Here is a 16560-nt window from a genome sequence, read left to right as displayed (position 1 = left end):
GACCAACACACCACATGGAGTGATGATTAAAATCCCATGTGGAAAGAAGCATACCAAAGATGTCTACAAAGTGTTTTGGTCTCATAAAAGTCATAACGCTGGACTAAGTAGGAGAAGACTTCTCAGGGGCAGTGGCACGTGGCTGAAAATAAAGTGTTCTGTGAAATCTGTGCCAGGAAAGCCTAGTTTTCCTTCCTGGTTTTCCCAGAATATCTCCAATGCTACCAGCCCGACAGCATATTTCTTTAGGATGAATCATGAGAATGCTAGGCGTCTGCCAACTGCCATCTCTAATAGCATCTCTAAGGAAAGCAATTAACTCACAATTTTCCTTTATTATCACACTCATGCGCATAATTAAATATCCTTAACATACTTATTTCATGGCATTTTATGAAGAATGATAACACTGTGTTGCCTTATATTAATGATAATATAATTGACCACCATTTTCACACGCTTTGATGTATTCTTCCTTAAAATTATTCTAAAGTTAAAGTTTAATGTCAGTCTAAGATTCTACCAAGGCCCTTCCTCTAAGACAGCACTTGCCTTTATTTCACAGTGGAAAAACATCTTGAAAGGCTTGCTTGGATACATGTTTTCAAAATTACTAACATGTGTAATGATATATAGCATTAATTTACTTATCATTAATATACTTAAATATATATATATATATATATATATATATATATATATATATATCACTAAAGAGCCCACTGCTTCCTCAAAAAACATTCCTAAGGGATTTTAAGGATTTTGTCACTTTTCACATGTTTCTTTCAGCACATGGTAAGTAGTCTTTATCAGAAACTCCAGGCTCGGAACAGCAGTATAATGCCCTGAGCAGGGAACCCGACACCACAAAACTGTTTCCTGCTCAGAAATATTCAAGATGCTGTGCAAAATTTTCTTCAAGCTCTGAATGGAAGATGTATAAAACATAAAGAAGTTTCATGTTTAGAGTTCTCATTTATGTAAACTATCTTGTTATATAAAGAAAAATCCAAAATCTGAAACAACTCTGTTCTTGGGCATTTTACAAGAGATATATGCAATTACTGATGTGATTTTATCTTTATCATATATGTAGATTTATATACATAAAGAGAGAATATATGTAGCATGTCTGTGCTCAGGCATACATAGTTATATTTATAATACTATTTATATACTATATTATTTCACATATGGAATTTATACATATACATTTAAACACAAAAAGAGATGTTCACATATGATGTATATATCAATGTAAAGATATGGTACAAATCCTTTAACCTTGTCTTAAATCCCATCTCTGTTTTACAAATATCAAAAATTATTTCTTTCAAATCTTTTTCATGAATACCTTTTGGAGCAAAATGTAATGTTCCAGCCTTGGAGTATAGCATAGTGGTAGAGGCCATAATAGCACCTAGGGCATCACAGGTATCATGTCCAGCATGGAAACAAAGTTTCATTTCTGATACAAATCCTCAGTGTGGGGATTTGAATAAGAGTGGTCACCATATAATTGAATACTTGGTCACCAGGGAGTGGCACTACTTGAAAAGATTAGGAGTCATGGTCTTGATGGAGTAGATGTGGCCTTGTTGTAGGAAGTGTCACTTGGACTGGGCTTTGAGGTTTCAAAAGCCCAAGACAAGGTCAGGGTTTCCCTCTTCCTGCTGCCTGCAGATCCAGATGTAGACTTCTCAGTTACTTCTCCAGCCCCATGTCTGCCTGAGTGCTACCATGCTTCCTGCCATGATGATAATGGATGAAACCTCTGAGACTGTAGGCAAGCCCCCAATTAAATACTTTCTTTTATAAGTGTTGCCATGGTCTTGGTGTCTCTTTGCATGTACAGTTTTTAATTCATTTTGAAAATAACTGTCATAGTCTTACTTGCACTCTGTGTATTTTCAGGCTCTGCTTGAATCTGTCAAAGTGGCACAGCAAGCCTGACAGTGAGGTGATATGACATTAGGTAATAACTATTCCTATAGTTTGTTTTTTAAAAAAATTACTATATTTGTGTGTGTGTGTGTGTGAGAGAGAGAGAGAGAGAGAGAGAGAGAGAGAGAGAGATGGAGAGAGAGAGAGAGAGAGCATATGCTTGTGAGTGTCTCTGTGCATATGCATGTATGTAGCTGCCTTGAGAAAAAGACTTTCAGAACCCCAGGAGCTAGAGTACAGGCAGTTATGAATCACCCAGTGTGAGCACTGGAAACTGATCTCAGTCCTCTGGAAGGGCAGTAACCACTCTTTAACACTTGAGCATCTCTCCGGCTCTCTAATTTGGCTTTTAGTCTCTAGTGTCTTTTATGAGACTTTCCTTCACAAGTTACAACCTGCTACTTTTTAAGGTGAATAAAAATTAGCTTTAATATATTCAGCATTTCATAATATGAGCGCACATTTCAAACAATATTTCTTGTATCACACATTCTTCTTTTGATTGCTAGGATCTAATTTGGTTCAAAAAAAGTTTATGAAAAAGACAAACATGATATGTACTCACTCATATGTGGACCTGCTTTATGATACATAGTAGTAACCGTGCTTTTTCAGAGCTGTTTTTAATGATGTTGCTCAGAATGGTTTCCTTCCAGATGATGATTGAGAAGCTAATTTTAACAAAAAAATGGTGCCAGGTACCACAAGGGTAACAGAACTGTGCTGTTTTTCTGGGATTTTGTTTTTTACTATTTTTTTAAAAAATGGAGAGTGCTGGATGTTTCTACAATTTTGTTCAAATGACTGCAGAACCTGGAAAAGCTGTTGCTGCTATTGATGCATAACCTACTGCCATTATTGGTCTTTTTATATAAATATAAATATATATATACATATATAAAAAATACTGTATTGGTGGCTATGTCTTAAATTGTAAACATGTTATTAACACATAATTCAACAAAAATGTGTAACAGTAGACTTTTTATAATCATACTATTTTATTTCACTTGCTCATCTGCATTTGGATAATTAAGGTTTTAAATTCATTTTTAAAAAAGTTTATGTAATAGCTGGGAAGGAAGTTTGAGATAAAAGCTCCTAGAAGCCTAAAGTTGGAAGACATTTCTTTGCCTTTCCTTCCTTCCTTCCTTTCTTCCTTCCTTCCTTCCTTCTTTTCTTTCTTTCTTTTTCTTGTTATTATGTTTTGTTTTCAGAGTCTAGTTACACAGGCCAAGTTATTCTCAAATTCACTATGCAATCCAGGCTAGTCCTGAACTTTTAATACCTCTACCTCAGTTTCTCACCTGCTTAGCTTACAAACATGTAACCCTTCACTGGTAAGGATACATCTCAGCAACTGTATTTAAGTCTGCTTCTTAATACTTTCCAAAGCACAGCTTGGCTGCACTTGGAGGGAAGCAAACCAAAGGTTTACCTTAAATAATAAAATTAAACTTTGGGGGAACTAAGAAGTCTCAAACGTCTAGCTCATTAAAACACATTGCTGCTTTCCTTAAAAACATAAGTAGATGCTAGCTAACAAAATGCATCAAAAACAATAATATTTTATATGTATTAAAGGACATGCAATATGAAATATTAAGACTTTGCTTGAAACACTGAATGCACCAAGAACTGATTTTATGGGTTCATTTTTCTAACTCAAAGATACTACAAGACAATTTATTTCGCACTTCTCTTAAGCTGATTTTTGGCACAGGCAAGCTGGCTAAAATTGTGCCAATAGATTTCTGGTGGAATTTTTTGTTGTTGTTGTTCTTCATTTGTTCACAGTTATCTTTAAGGTCTGTGCAGAATGATTTATCTAAGCAAATCATTTATCCTTGTGGTGGCTTAACAGAAGTTAAGTTGTGTCATTCTTTGCATACCTCGTTACTCAGTGCTGCTAATGCTCCTGTGTCATTAACCATAAACCACCTGGGATTTTGCAGCTCTGTTGTGTATTCCTGGTTGCCATGCTGGAGTAGAGGTCCATGGCAGAATTAAGCACTTGTTTGTTCGTGTCGTACAGGAGTAAGGACTGTGCACTTTCTCAGAACATTTTGTCTTGAGACCAGAGGTTGGCTTTGTCCAAAAGTCTCATGCACATGTTTCCATAATTTTGAACATTGGCAGGCAAGCATGCGCTTTATAGCACATGATTTCTAAAAGGGCTCCCATCTCTTCTTCCCTGTGAACATGTTATTGTTTCTTAGAGAGAGAGAAAATGACCAGAGGAAGGTTAATAAACTGCCAAACATGCAGTAACTATCACTAGCTCCGAACTAGAGAATAGATTGAAGCTTTCGTTTCATGAGAAAAAAGATGTTCATAGAGGAGAATTATTCTGCCCCTGTTGTTCATAAGCTATCATTTGACAACTCTTTTTTTTTTTTTTGGTTTTTTTGAGACAAGGTTTCTCTGTGGCTTTGGAGGCTATCCTGGAACTAGCTGTTGTAGACCAGGCTGGTCTCGAACTCACAGAGATCTGCCTGCCTCTGCCTCATGGGTGCTGAGATTAAAGGCATGCACCACCAACACCCAGCCGACAACTCCTTCTTAATACCTCTATTTTCTAGTGTTTATTAATTTATTTCCATGCATGCATGTATTCAACAGCAAAACAAACAGTAGGTAAAGGGTTCTCAAAGTTAATTCCCCAAAAAGAGAAAACATTTTCCAGGAAAGAAAAAAACACTTTCCAGGAGACTCTCCAAGAATTTCACATAGTTGGTGTTCTTTTACAATTTTCAAGATAGTTGAAAATTAAAGGATGCTGTTTTCTCAGTTGGATGTGTTGCTCCGGGTGTTGTCCCTAATAGTCTGCTGTGTGCACTGCTTATCTTCATTTGAACATTCTATAGGGCCATTATTTATGGCATGAGTTTACTTTCTCAGCTGCTCTAAGTTAAATTTAATGGTGGTTCATGATGTCCTGCAAAGATGACTCTGACTTTCAAGAATTCTCCCACGTGAGCATACCTGGGTATTAAAATTTTCTTTCTGCTCACATTTCCTAACAAAATCACTTTCCTTGATGGCACCTCTAATATCATTTCTCTGGGAAAACCTTCAGTTGCCTTCTCATTGCCATATGCACAATATCCAAAGCCGGGGACAGTGGAGCACGCAGAAGTGCTGTGAGCTACACTAACACTCTGCTTTTGTGAAAATGAAGCTGACCGACTTCACACTTTGGCATTCATGTGTGGGATCACATCACACAGAAGAGACAGAGAGCATCTTATTCATAATGCATCCCTAGGATCTGTGTGACTTACTTTCCCAAAGAAGCCATGCTAAAGTATATGTGGCATTACAAACTCAGAAAGTTAACCAAAATAAATTAGAGCTGATGTACACACTGGTCAGCAAACAAAGATGTAAACATGCATGCTAAAACTCCTATATATAATAAAATTGTCTTTCATGTCAAAAAAGAAATACTATCAAATACTGCCATTATAGGTATAAGGGGCTGTGGAGTGTATAATAATATTCTGTAGTATTATACTTTAATATTCATGCTACAAACACCAAAGAGCTCCCTGATGTTGATCATAACCCATATCTCCCAGCAGGATCAGCACAAGTTACAGACTCAGGGTAAAGACTGGGTCTGACTCCAGGTAAAGCCCATAGGCACGTGGCAAGTTCCACATAGCACAGAGAAAGTTGAAGACTCCAGGAGGCTCAAGTGGCACAAGACAATGACTATCAGAGGAAAACCTGAGATACAGCCTCTGGCTGTAATTTGTTTGTTAATGTCATGCACACAATGTATGTCAATATCAATCCCACAGATAGAAGTGAACTCTGCTACAAATTAGTCCTACACCACTAAAAGAAAGCCCAACCTTTAATTCTTAGGTCCCATCTGTCTTTGAAGTTGAGGTGTGTTTCTTGTATGCAGCAGAAGGATGGATTCTGTCTTCTTATACATTCTGCTAATCTGTGCCTTCTTATAAGTGAGTTAAGACCATTAATGTTGATGGATATTAATGACCATTGATTGTTCATTCTTGTTTATTTTTGATTTGGTGATGGTGGTGAAATTATGTGTGGGATTATATCCCTTTTTCCTTTTGGCTGTTGATAAAGTGGAATTATCTATTGCTTATGTTTTTCTGGTTGTAGTTAACTTCCTTGGGTTGGACTTTTCCTTCCAGAACTTTCTGTAGGGCTGGATTGGTGGATATGTATTGTTTGAATCTGGTTTTGTCATGGAATATCTTGTTTTCTTCATCTATATTGATTGAAAGCTTTGCTGGGTATGTAGTCTGGGCTGGAATCTGTGGTCTCTTAGTGTAGGTAGAATATCTTATCCAGGACCTTCTGGCTTTCAGAGTTTCCATGGAAAAGTCAGGTATAATTCTGATAGGTTTGCCTTTATATGTTACTTGACCTTTTTCCTTTGCTGCTCTTAATATTTACTCTTTATTCTGTATGTTTGGTATTTTGACTATTATGTGGTGAGGAGACCTTATTTTTGGTTCAGTCTAGTTGGTGTTCTGTCAGCTTCTTGTATTTTCATTGGCATGTCTTTCTTAAGGTTGGGAAAGTTTTCTTCTATGATTTTGTTGAATATGTTTTCTGTGCCTTTGAGTTGGATTTCTTTACCTTCTCCTATACCTATTATTCTTAGGTTTGGTCTTTTCATGGTATTCCATATTTCCTGGATATTTTGTGTTAGGGATTTGTTGGACTTAAGATTTTCTTTGGTTGATGAGTCTATTTCTGCTAGAGTGTCTTCAACTCCTGAGATTCTCTCTTCTATCTCTTGTATTCTGTTGTTTATGTGCTTTTATATTGTCCTCTTTTCATCCTTTCTTCTGGTGGGTGTAGCAGGAGTCTCTTCCTCTCCTGGTGGGTATGGGACCAAGGTACCCTTCTGGTAGATACAAACAGTTCCAATACTCTGATGTCTGTCCTCTTCTCATGGATGGAGGCGGCACTGTTACCAGGGCCTTGGCAGTGTCTGGGTTTGTTGGATCCCATTGCCAAGTTCGGATCTGGTGAGCAGACCCTGGCATTAGATGTTTCCAAACAGGGCCGCAGAACCCGAGAATGCTTCATTTCTTGATCGAAGTGTTGGTTACATAATCTTGTTTAGTACCTAGTGATGTACAGACTCTTAAACATCCATTGCTTTTATTCATTGTACGTTAAATTACATTGCATGAGAACATGTTCATGCACGTGTATATTGCCTTTGAGCAAATTCCCCTTTATGCTCCCTAGTCTCCCCCTTTCCAGCCCCCACCACCTCTTGTCCCCATTCATCACCTTTGTTTTCTTAGACATTCTCCCTTCTATCTTCTCATCAGACATACATATGTGATTTTATGCATGTACATAAAATCTAGGAATCACAAATAGAAAAAAACATGTGTCTGTCTTTTTGAGACAAGATTCATTGCATAAATATGATATGATGATCTACTGTGGGATGTGCCTACTTTTTTAATTGTATTTTGATTTAAGAGGTTTTTTTAAGAATCAACAAAATCAAAAAGGATTTTCAACTGCCATGTGGGAAATGCAGCCTTTTAAAGGATCTGGGTATCCCCAGTGGATCCCAAATCTAAACATTACTAAAGCAAAGGCACAAATCAGCCAAGACTCAATCACTTGAGCTGGACAACCTTTGTTTTTAGTATGTTTTGTTGATGAATAAATTCAGGCAGAGGCTGTTAAAACACTAGAAAAGTGTGGGGCTGGAGAGAAAGCTCAGAGGTTAAGAGCACCGGCTGCTCTTCCAGAGATCCTGAGTTCAATTCCCAGCAACCACATGGTGGCTCACAACCCTCGTTATGAGATCTGGTGCCCTCTTCTTGTGTGCAGATATACATGGAAGCAGAATGTTGTATACATAATAAATAAATAAAATCTTTAAAAAAAAAAAGCACTAGAAAGTGAAAGTTATCATTTCTGACTACACTCTGCACCAAGTAGTTACAATAAAAGAAAGCATTTATGAGCCGAAATCCAAAATGGGACACCAAGCCTGCCTCCTAGGGCTCCTTGCTCTCGTTATCAATGGCCAATGCATGTATAGCCCTGAGTCGGAACAATAATGGATGCTGCCGCCAGTCTGGGTGTCTCTGGGCCTAGTGGACCCTGAAGAAGAGCTGAGTCTCACTTTTGCCCTGAAACAGCAAAACCTGGGAAGACTCTTGGAGCTGGTGCAGGCGGTGTCAGATCCCAGCTCTCCTCAATACATAAAGTACCTAACCCTAGAAGATGTGCTGAGTTGGTCCAACCATCACCATTGATCCTGCACACCATCCAAAAATGGCTCTTGGCAGCTGGAGCCCGGAACTGTCATTCAGTGACCACACAGGACTTTCTGACTTGCCGGCTGAGTGTCTGGCAGGCTGAGCTGCTGCTCCCTGGGGCAGAGTTTTATCGCTATGTGGGGGGACCTACAGAGACCCGTGTTGTAAGGTCCCCACATCCCTACCAGCTTCCCCAGGCCTTGGCCCCTCATGTGGACTTTGTAGGGGGACTGCACCGTTTTCCCCCATGTCATCTCTGAGACAACGGCCAGAGCCACAGGGGTGAAAAACTGTTGGCCTTCACCTGAGAGTGACTCCATCTGTGCTCTGTCAGCGATACAACCTGACAGCACAAGATGTGGGCTCTGGCACCATCAACAATAGCCAGGCCTGTGCCCAGTTCCTGGAACAGTATTTCCATGACTCAAATTTGACTGAGTTCATGCGCCTGTTTGGTGGCGATTTTGCACACCAAGCATCAGTGGCCAGAGTGGTTGGAAAACAGGGTCGAGGCCAAACTGGGATGAGGCCAGTCTAGATGTGGAATACCTGATGAGTGCTGGTGCCAACATCTCCACTTGGGTCAACAGTAGCCCTGGCTGGCATGAGGTACAGGAGCCCTTCTTGCAGTGGATCCTGCTTCTCAGCAATGAGTCAACCTTGCCACATGTATATACTGTGAGTTATGGAGATGATGAAGACTCCCTCAGCAGCATCTACATCCAGAGAGTCAACACCGAGTTCATGAAGGCTACTGCTCTGGGTCTCACCCTACTTTTTGCCTCAGGTGACACTGGAGCTGGGTGTTGGTCTGTCTCTGGAAGACACAAGTTCCGTCCTAGCTTCCCTGCTTCTAGCCCCTACATCACTACAGTAGGCGGAACCTCCTTCAGGAATCCATTCCTCATCACAAATGAAGTAGTTGACTATATCAGTGGTGGAGGCTTCAGCTGTTTTCCCACAGCCTTCATACCAGGAGGAAGCAGTGGCCCAGTTCTTGAAGTCCAGCTCTCATCTACCACCATCTAGTTACTTCAATGCTAGTGGCGGTGCCTACCCAGATGTTGCTGCACTTTCTGATGGCTACTGGGTAGTCAGCAACAACGTCCCCATTCCATGGGTATCTGGAACCTCGGCCTCTACTCCAGTGTTTGGGGGAATTTTATCTTTGATAAATGAACACAGAATACTCAATGGCCAGCCCCTGCTTGGCTTTCTCAATCCAAGACTTTATCAGCAGCATGGAGCAGGACTCTTTGATGAAACCCATGGCTGCCATGAGTCCTGTCTGAATGAAGAAGTGGAGGGTCAGGGTTTCTGCTCTGGTCCTGGCTGGGATCCTGTGACAGGTTGGGGAACTCCCAGCTTCCCTGCCCTACTGAAGACTCTACTCAACCCTTGACCCTTTCCTGCTGGGAAAGTAGAATTGTCCCCTCTGCTACAGGAGAAGGCTTAGTCCCTTATTCTGCCTCAATGGAAGCCCTGCTAAACTCATAACTCTTGCCTCCTGCAGCCATCTTTTCCCCAACCCTCAAATGCTGTGAGCAGGACTTGACTTCCAACCCTACTATGCTTCATCAAACTCAGGTCTCCTAACTCAACAAGGTACTATAACCAGCTTATTTTGTCTCACCCTTCCCCATCTTCCTCTTTCCAACTTGAGATGTGAAAGGAAGATGAGGAGGTTGTCTCCCATTATTGATACTAGCAGGTCCGTTGGGGCCGGGGTTGGGTACCACCTCTGCACTGACTATATGCTCTATTTCTCTTCAAGTTTCCTTCTCAATTCACTAGAATGAGACCTTTGCACTAATTGTTTAGTCTTTCTTCCCCTGGCAATGAGGTGTAATAGTCTCCCTGACATTTTATCCAGTATACACTTCTCCATCCTTGTTTTATGCTTTTTTTTTTTTTAAGAACAGGTTGCCAACAATCTCATATTCTAAAGAAAGTTAAAAGTTTGTAAACTCCAAGTGTTTTAAACATGTTCTCATTGGCAAAATTTCTCAACAAAATAAACAGGTCGTTACAAATGGGAAAAAAGAAAGAAAGAAAGCATTTATGAAAGCTACTTTATTTTTTTAATCACATCTAATTCCTATTATTACTAAACTGATTGTGAATTAAACTTCATGGGGAATTTTGTAAGGTCAAAGAAAGTGACAGCTTGTCTCCTAGAAATTTGCTGTGGCTTCATCACCATGAAGATATGTTTCCCCACCCTTGCCGTCACTTCCCCAAAACTGTTTTTTCTTTATCAAGTCAAATATGCAGGGACAAGCATTTTACCAACTATCTGCCAGTGGGACCCTACTATAAACTGTACTTCCCAGTACTGAAGCACTAGCTCATTTCAATGGTAACAGCTGGACACTTGGAACATGCTCACAAGTGACTGTTCTGATGCTTTAAATCTGGGCTCTGCAGTTTCCAAATAGCATATTTCTGAGATCATGCTATCTAGTTCAGGAGTCAAACATACAGTTGCTTTGGCCAGGAAGTTCAACAGGAACAAGATAAAGAAAAAATAATAAATATCCAGAGAAAATGTCTTGATGAATCTTGTTCCTCTGACTTAAGGGAGAAAAAAAAGTTTCTTTTATGTAATTCATCCTGACAAGACTTCAACTTCCTTCTTCATGTAAATAAATGAATACAAGAGTTCTCTTCTAACTGAAGAAGAGGTCTTTGTAGTTGCTTCTAGGACTTCCCATCACATGGGATGACCTGCTGCCACACAGCATTATTCACAGTTCCTTGGACACCTTCTCAGAAAATCATGCTTTCCTACATAAAAAGGCATATTAACCAAACCTGTGAAAGCAAACATTTGGTTAAAGTATTAAAGTATGTTAAGCCCTTAGAAATATATTCCTCTTAACACATACAGAAAGCATGAAGATTTGAAGTAGTTAGATCATTTCAACCAAAGCCTTCACCATACAATCAAATTAAAAGACTTGACAAGAATCACACAACTAATTGAAACTTAAGCTGAGACTGGAATCCAAGATCACTAATTTTACATCACCTTCATACCACATCAAGATGCCTCTAAGTCATGAGCAATTACATGAATGCATGACAATCTAGTTTTGTGTGTTATGCATTGCTACTCAACCAGAACCAAGTGCCACAGAGTAAAATGAAATGAACTCTCTATGACCTGAATATTCTTCAAGGAGATGTATGCCCTGTCAGGGGTGCCTGCTGTATCTACCCACTTGAATTCCTGTCACACTTGTTGAACCTTAAAAAGCTATTATGAAGAAAGGAAAACAGGGAATATACACTTCATATGTGTACACACATATCCTCTCCTTCACCTTGCTTCACCCCATTCTAGCAAGTCACTTGTATTCTATGATTAAAGCCAAGGCATGAAACTGGAGAAGTGGCTCAGTGTAGTATGTAGTTAAGCATACTTACTGCTCTTCCAGAAAACCCAAGATCTAGGTTCAATTCTCAGCACCCACATAACAGCTCACAACTGTAACTTGCTGTAGTTCCAGGAGATCTTATGCCCTTGTCTAGCCCTCGGGGCACCAGATATATGCCTAATGCACACACATACATGTAGACAAGCTTCACATACACAAAAGAAGATAAAAATAATTTTTAAAAGTCAAAACGTAATTATGCAACAGCTTCTCATTTTACTGGAAAGGAATGGAGAAATCAAGTCCACCAGATAAGGCCTTCTAAAATGACCTAAAGAGTCAGCAAAAACAGAAAAGGAACTTTCATTCTTTTACACTCAACACATTTGTGTCTCTTCTTGCCATACTTAGTAGGCAAGTAGGATACATAGTCAGTAGGATACATAACTAAAACACATTTACCCTACCCTAAGCAGTTAACTAGACAGACAACAATAGCTAAGCAATGGAATTAAGTACCATGATGAAGATGGAAGGAGAGAAAAGGGGTTTTAAAAAAGGATGGAAATTGGAGGATGTAGGGCAACAGATTTGAGGAAACTATTAAGGAAAGAGTTAATGTAATAAAAAAAATCTCTTCCAAAGAATGAGTAGTAAAATAAGAGAAATTGTCATATTTTCTTTAATGGACTTCCTCATATTCTGACTAACATCCCTGGTTCTTACAAGGCAGGGTGGTCAAGAAAAATTGTGCTAGATAAACCTATAGTAAGGGGTGATGAAAATTTGTATGTTTGCACAGTTAAAGGTAGTTCTCATGGCAATGTTTTTTGCTCTGGTAATTTTTAACGTAAATGTGTTAACTTGAAAAATATTTGTTCAAATGTTTTTAACATATATTAGAAAATTATTTAGAAATATATGAACCTTGCCATTTGCTAAAATCAGCCCTAGAAATGAAGGGATGCTTCTAAAATAAAGGGATGCCTTTGAGGTGTTCCCTAGAGTCAGGTTTCTTGGTTGAAGAGCAACACAGTGAACAACAGAAGACTCAGGAGAGACCATAAAGCAAACTGAAAATTCTGTGGATAGCACTCACTTATTTTTGTCCTCAGCCTTCCTGATCCATGCTGGTTACATGTTACTTCCTTTCCTTAATCTCTTTCCAGAGACATATTTCTTGCTTAATTTTATCTGTTGTTGGCTACATGTCAGTCACTGACCCCAACCCAATGACCCTAGAGCACCCAGACCTACAATTTCCAGCTACGTTCTCTAAACCTATTAACTTTATGGTGCTTTGTGAAAATTTTTATATTGTACCTCTTTGGTTCAATAGTTCCCTTAGCCCTGGCTTCAAGTATTAATAAAACAAAAGGCAGAAAGAAGAATGGAAGGCAAGGAATTAACCCTGGGTAGAGTCATGTTCTCATCAAGGGGCGTTGCCTGCTACAATAGACACCTTTGCCTACTACAATAGACAATAGGCCTGAAAGTCTACCTAAGTCAAGAGTTGCTGGGGCATCCTTTATTTCTATTAATTCCAAAAATTACAGTGGGAAATTCAGACAAGAAGGCAAAGGCTTTTAAAAAATAATTTGATAATGTATGTTAAACTCTTAAATATATACATTCTTTACTTCAGAAACTTATATTCTAGGTTTTTAACCCAAGAGGAAAAATGATACATGTCTTATAAAAATAAGTAAACAAGGAGTCTTGTCACAATACTGGTTTTTATAGGAAAATATAGAAAGAAACTATGTTTTCCTACAGAATGTCTTTCTCTGTTATCTACTGATGTTTTGAGGTTTAAAATTACATGATAGAAAATAGAAAAATATAATGTTGGCATTTAAAAAAAACATAAAACCTAGATTTCTAAAAATATGGATTTTTTTTATTAGTGAAAGTCATTTTCTCTATTTCTTTCTCTACCAAAAACAAAAATCCAATACTACATCTTTGGATATTGTTTTTCTACTTTGCTAAAGAAGACAGTAAGCTCTAACATTGTTTTAATAGTGACATAAGGAAACTGCCAACAGATTGCCTCCCACACTGTTTCTGTGTCTGGGTTGCAGTCACCATGATGATCTGGCTGCAGCTGCTGCCTGATCTCTTCCAGCTGCAAATTTCATATGCTCCTACTCGTCCCCAATGGAATTTAGATGCTTCCTTCACTCCTCCACTTCAACAGGGCCTTCCACCTTAAAGGTTTCTCAGTCCATATACAGGAAAACCCATGCTTGAGAGATGAAGTTCATCTAGAGCAGACCCCTATCATTCTCATCAACAATTTACTTTCTGTAATACTGGCAACCTTGATATTTTTCACTGTAAAGTCAGTACGTCAAGACTGGAGAGATGGGTCCATTGGTAAAGGGCTTGCCATGCAAGCATAAGGTCCTGAATTCACATCCAAAAAAATACACACACACACACACACACACACACACACACACACACACACACACACACACATAAGCTGGGTGTGGCAGCATGCTTTCAATACCAGCACTGAAGAGAAATAGACAGAAAAATTCTTGAAGAGCATTGGTCACACAGCCCGCCTGAATATATGAACTTCAGGGTCAATGAAAGACCCTGTCTCTAAAAAAACTAGGTGGAGAGCAAGTAAATAAGACACCCATCAACCTCTCTTCTCCTTTGACATATGGATCCCTACACAAAAGTGCATATAGCTGCAGAATGCCCATGAGCATACACACACACCACACACACCACACACACACACACACACACACACACACACACAATTAGGACTTCAATTGGAGATGAGGATGAAACAAGCCCAAACGGGACCAATATCTAACAACAAAGTCAGTAAAGCCTAAAGCAATTTACCTATATCATACCTAATGATCACAACCTTACAGCCCCAGAGTCACTGCATTTGCCTCAGTTGATACCCATCAACTCATTCATATAAGCACAATGTGACTGGGCTTGACTAAGCAGCCAAGCAAGGCACTCTGCTCTTAAAATGCACAAGGATTTATTTGTCAGACATAGAAGCACAGGCTCTTAATCCCAGTATTCTGGAGGCAAACTATGAGTTTGAGGCAACTTTAGTGGACATAGTGAGTTCTGGGACAGCCAAAACAACATCTGAGACTGTGAGAAATAAAGGAAACATAGGAGTTTCATGAAGAATACCAACTTCTTTGGCTACTGGAAGGATTCTATTCCTACTGTTCCCACGATTTTCAGTAGCTCACTGCTGCTGCTTCTATAAATAGATGAAAATCCATCAAAACTGATAAATAAAGGACTGAGGCAACTTCCATTTAAAAGTGCAGAACATGATCCTGCTGCTCGCTGCCTTTTGATTTCTTCTACGTTTTTCTTGTACCCAGACAGCTGGAGCTCTACACTGGCAGGACCTAGGAGTCTCTAGAACACAGAATGACAATCAGTGGGTATGCAATCTTTTATGTCCCTCCCTGCCACCACATGCTCATTTCTATATGCTTGTAATTTCTTTCTGAAAGTAGACATTTATAACCTTAAAGTACCAACTAAATATTTGTCCCATATATATTGAATGAACTAAGTTTGAAATAGTACCTCTATGTCCAATAATTTAATAAACTTTCAAAAACTCAAAGACTTTTAGGACCAAGATCACTCCTTTTTCAGCAACTAAGAACAGAACAAAATCATCTTTTAAAGGTACTTTTGAACTTGATCATCATTTGGTTTGGGGCTGCCTTTTCTATAGTAGCTGTGAGCTCCTTATGTACTTGCTTCCTAAAACTGGGTGTACAGCTCACATAATTGTGTTGCTCTTCTGCACAAGCCTGAATGTCCATAGCTTATCTTTTCAGCTATGGACATAGGTTTTCTAACCCAGCTAACACTTTGCTATTCATGGAACTGTAAACAAATCTGAGAACCTTACAGTTTCCTCATCTGAAAGAGCAATAGAGAAATGGATAACAAGACAAAGATAGGCTTTGAAGACTGCATGAAATAACATGCCACGCATGGCAACTGGCAAATAATTGGCACCTCATAAGGGACAACTAGAATAAGTACTCGATTGAAAATTAAGAAACAAATTATGCAGCATATCACAGATACTGTTTATTAGTTAGTAACAAGCTTGCTTCACATGTCAATTTCAGCTCTCCCTCCCCTCCTCCCCCTTCCCTCCACCAATCTCCTAAGTCCCCACCCCATCCCCCCTCTGCTTCCCAGGGAGGGTGAGGCCCTCCATAGGGGATCTCAAAAGTTTGTCATATCATCCCAGGCAGAGCCTAGGCCCTCCCCCATGTGTCCAGACTGAGAGAGCATCCCTCCATGTGGAATGGGCTCCCAAAGTCCATTTGTGTGCCAGGGATAAACATTGGCCTACTACCCAAGGCCCCATAGATTGTCGAGGCCTCCTCACTGACACCCATGTTCAGAGGGTCTAGATCAGTCCCATGCTGGCCAGTAAGCCATCAGTCTGGGGTCCCTGAGTTCCCCCCTTGTTCAGGTCAGCTGTTTCTGTGAGTTTCACCAGACCGGTCTTGACCCCATTGCTCATCACTCCTCTCTCTCTCTGCAACAGTGTTTAGCTGCCTCTGCTTCCATCAACCACTGGATGAGGCTCTAGGATGGCATATAAGGTAGTCATCAATCTCATTATAGGGGGAGAGCAAATTTTAAGGTAGCCTCTCCACTATTGCTTAGATTGCCAGTTGGTGTCATCCTTGTAGAACTCTGGAAATCTCCCTAGTGCCAGATTTCTCTGTAAACCTATGCTGACTCCCTCTATTATGATATCTCTTATCTTGCTCTCCTCTATTCTTTCCCTGACTCAACCTTCCTGCTCCCCCATGTCCTCCTCTCCCCTCCTCTTCTCCCCCTCTCTTTCTCCCATCTCCCTCTCCCCTCTCCCCATGCTCCCAATTTTCTCAGGATATACTATAACAGGGGGTACCATG

The 16560-nt window shown here is 39.7% G+C and overlaps 1 pseudogene; it reads left to right on the top strand.

Moving 5' to 3' along the window:
• The first annotated feature begins 7940 nt into the window (after positions 1 to 7940).
• On the top strand, positions 7941 to 9753 carry LOC100768144 (annotated as a pseudogene).
• The last annotated feature ends 6807 nt before the right edge of the window (positions 9754 to 16560 follow it).

This window comes from Cricetulus griseus, chromosome 2 (genome assembly GCF_003668045.3).
Source record: "Cricetulus griseus strain 17A/GY chromosome 2, alternate assembly CriGri-PICRH-1.0, whole genome shotgun sequence".
Classification (NCBI taxonomy): Eukaryota; Metazoa; Chordata; class Mammalia; order Rodentia; family Cricetidae; genus Cricetulus; species Cricetulus griseus.
Note: the sequence above shows the minus strand (reverse complement) of the source record. Positions and strands in the feature narration are given on the sequence as shown.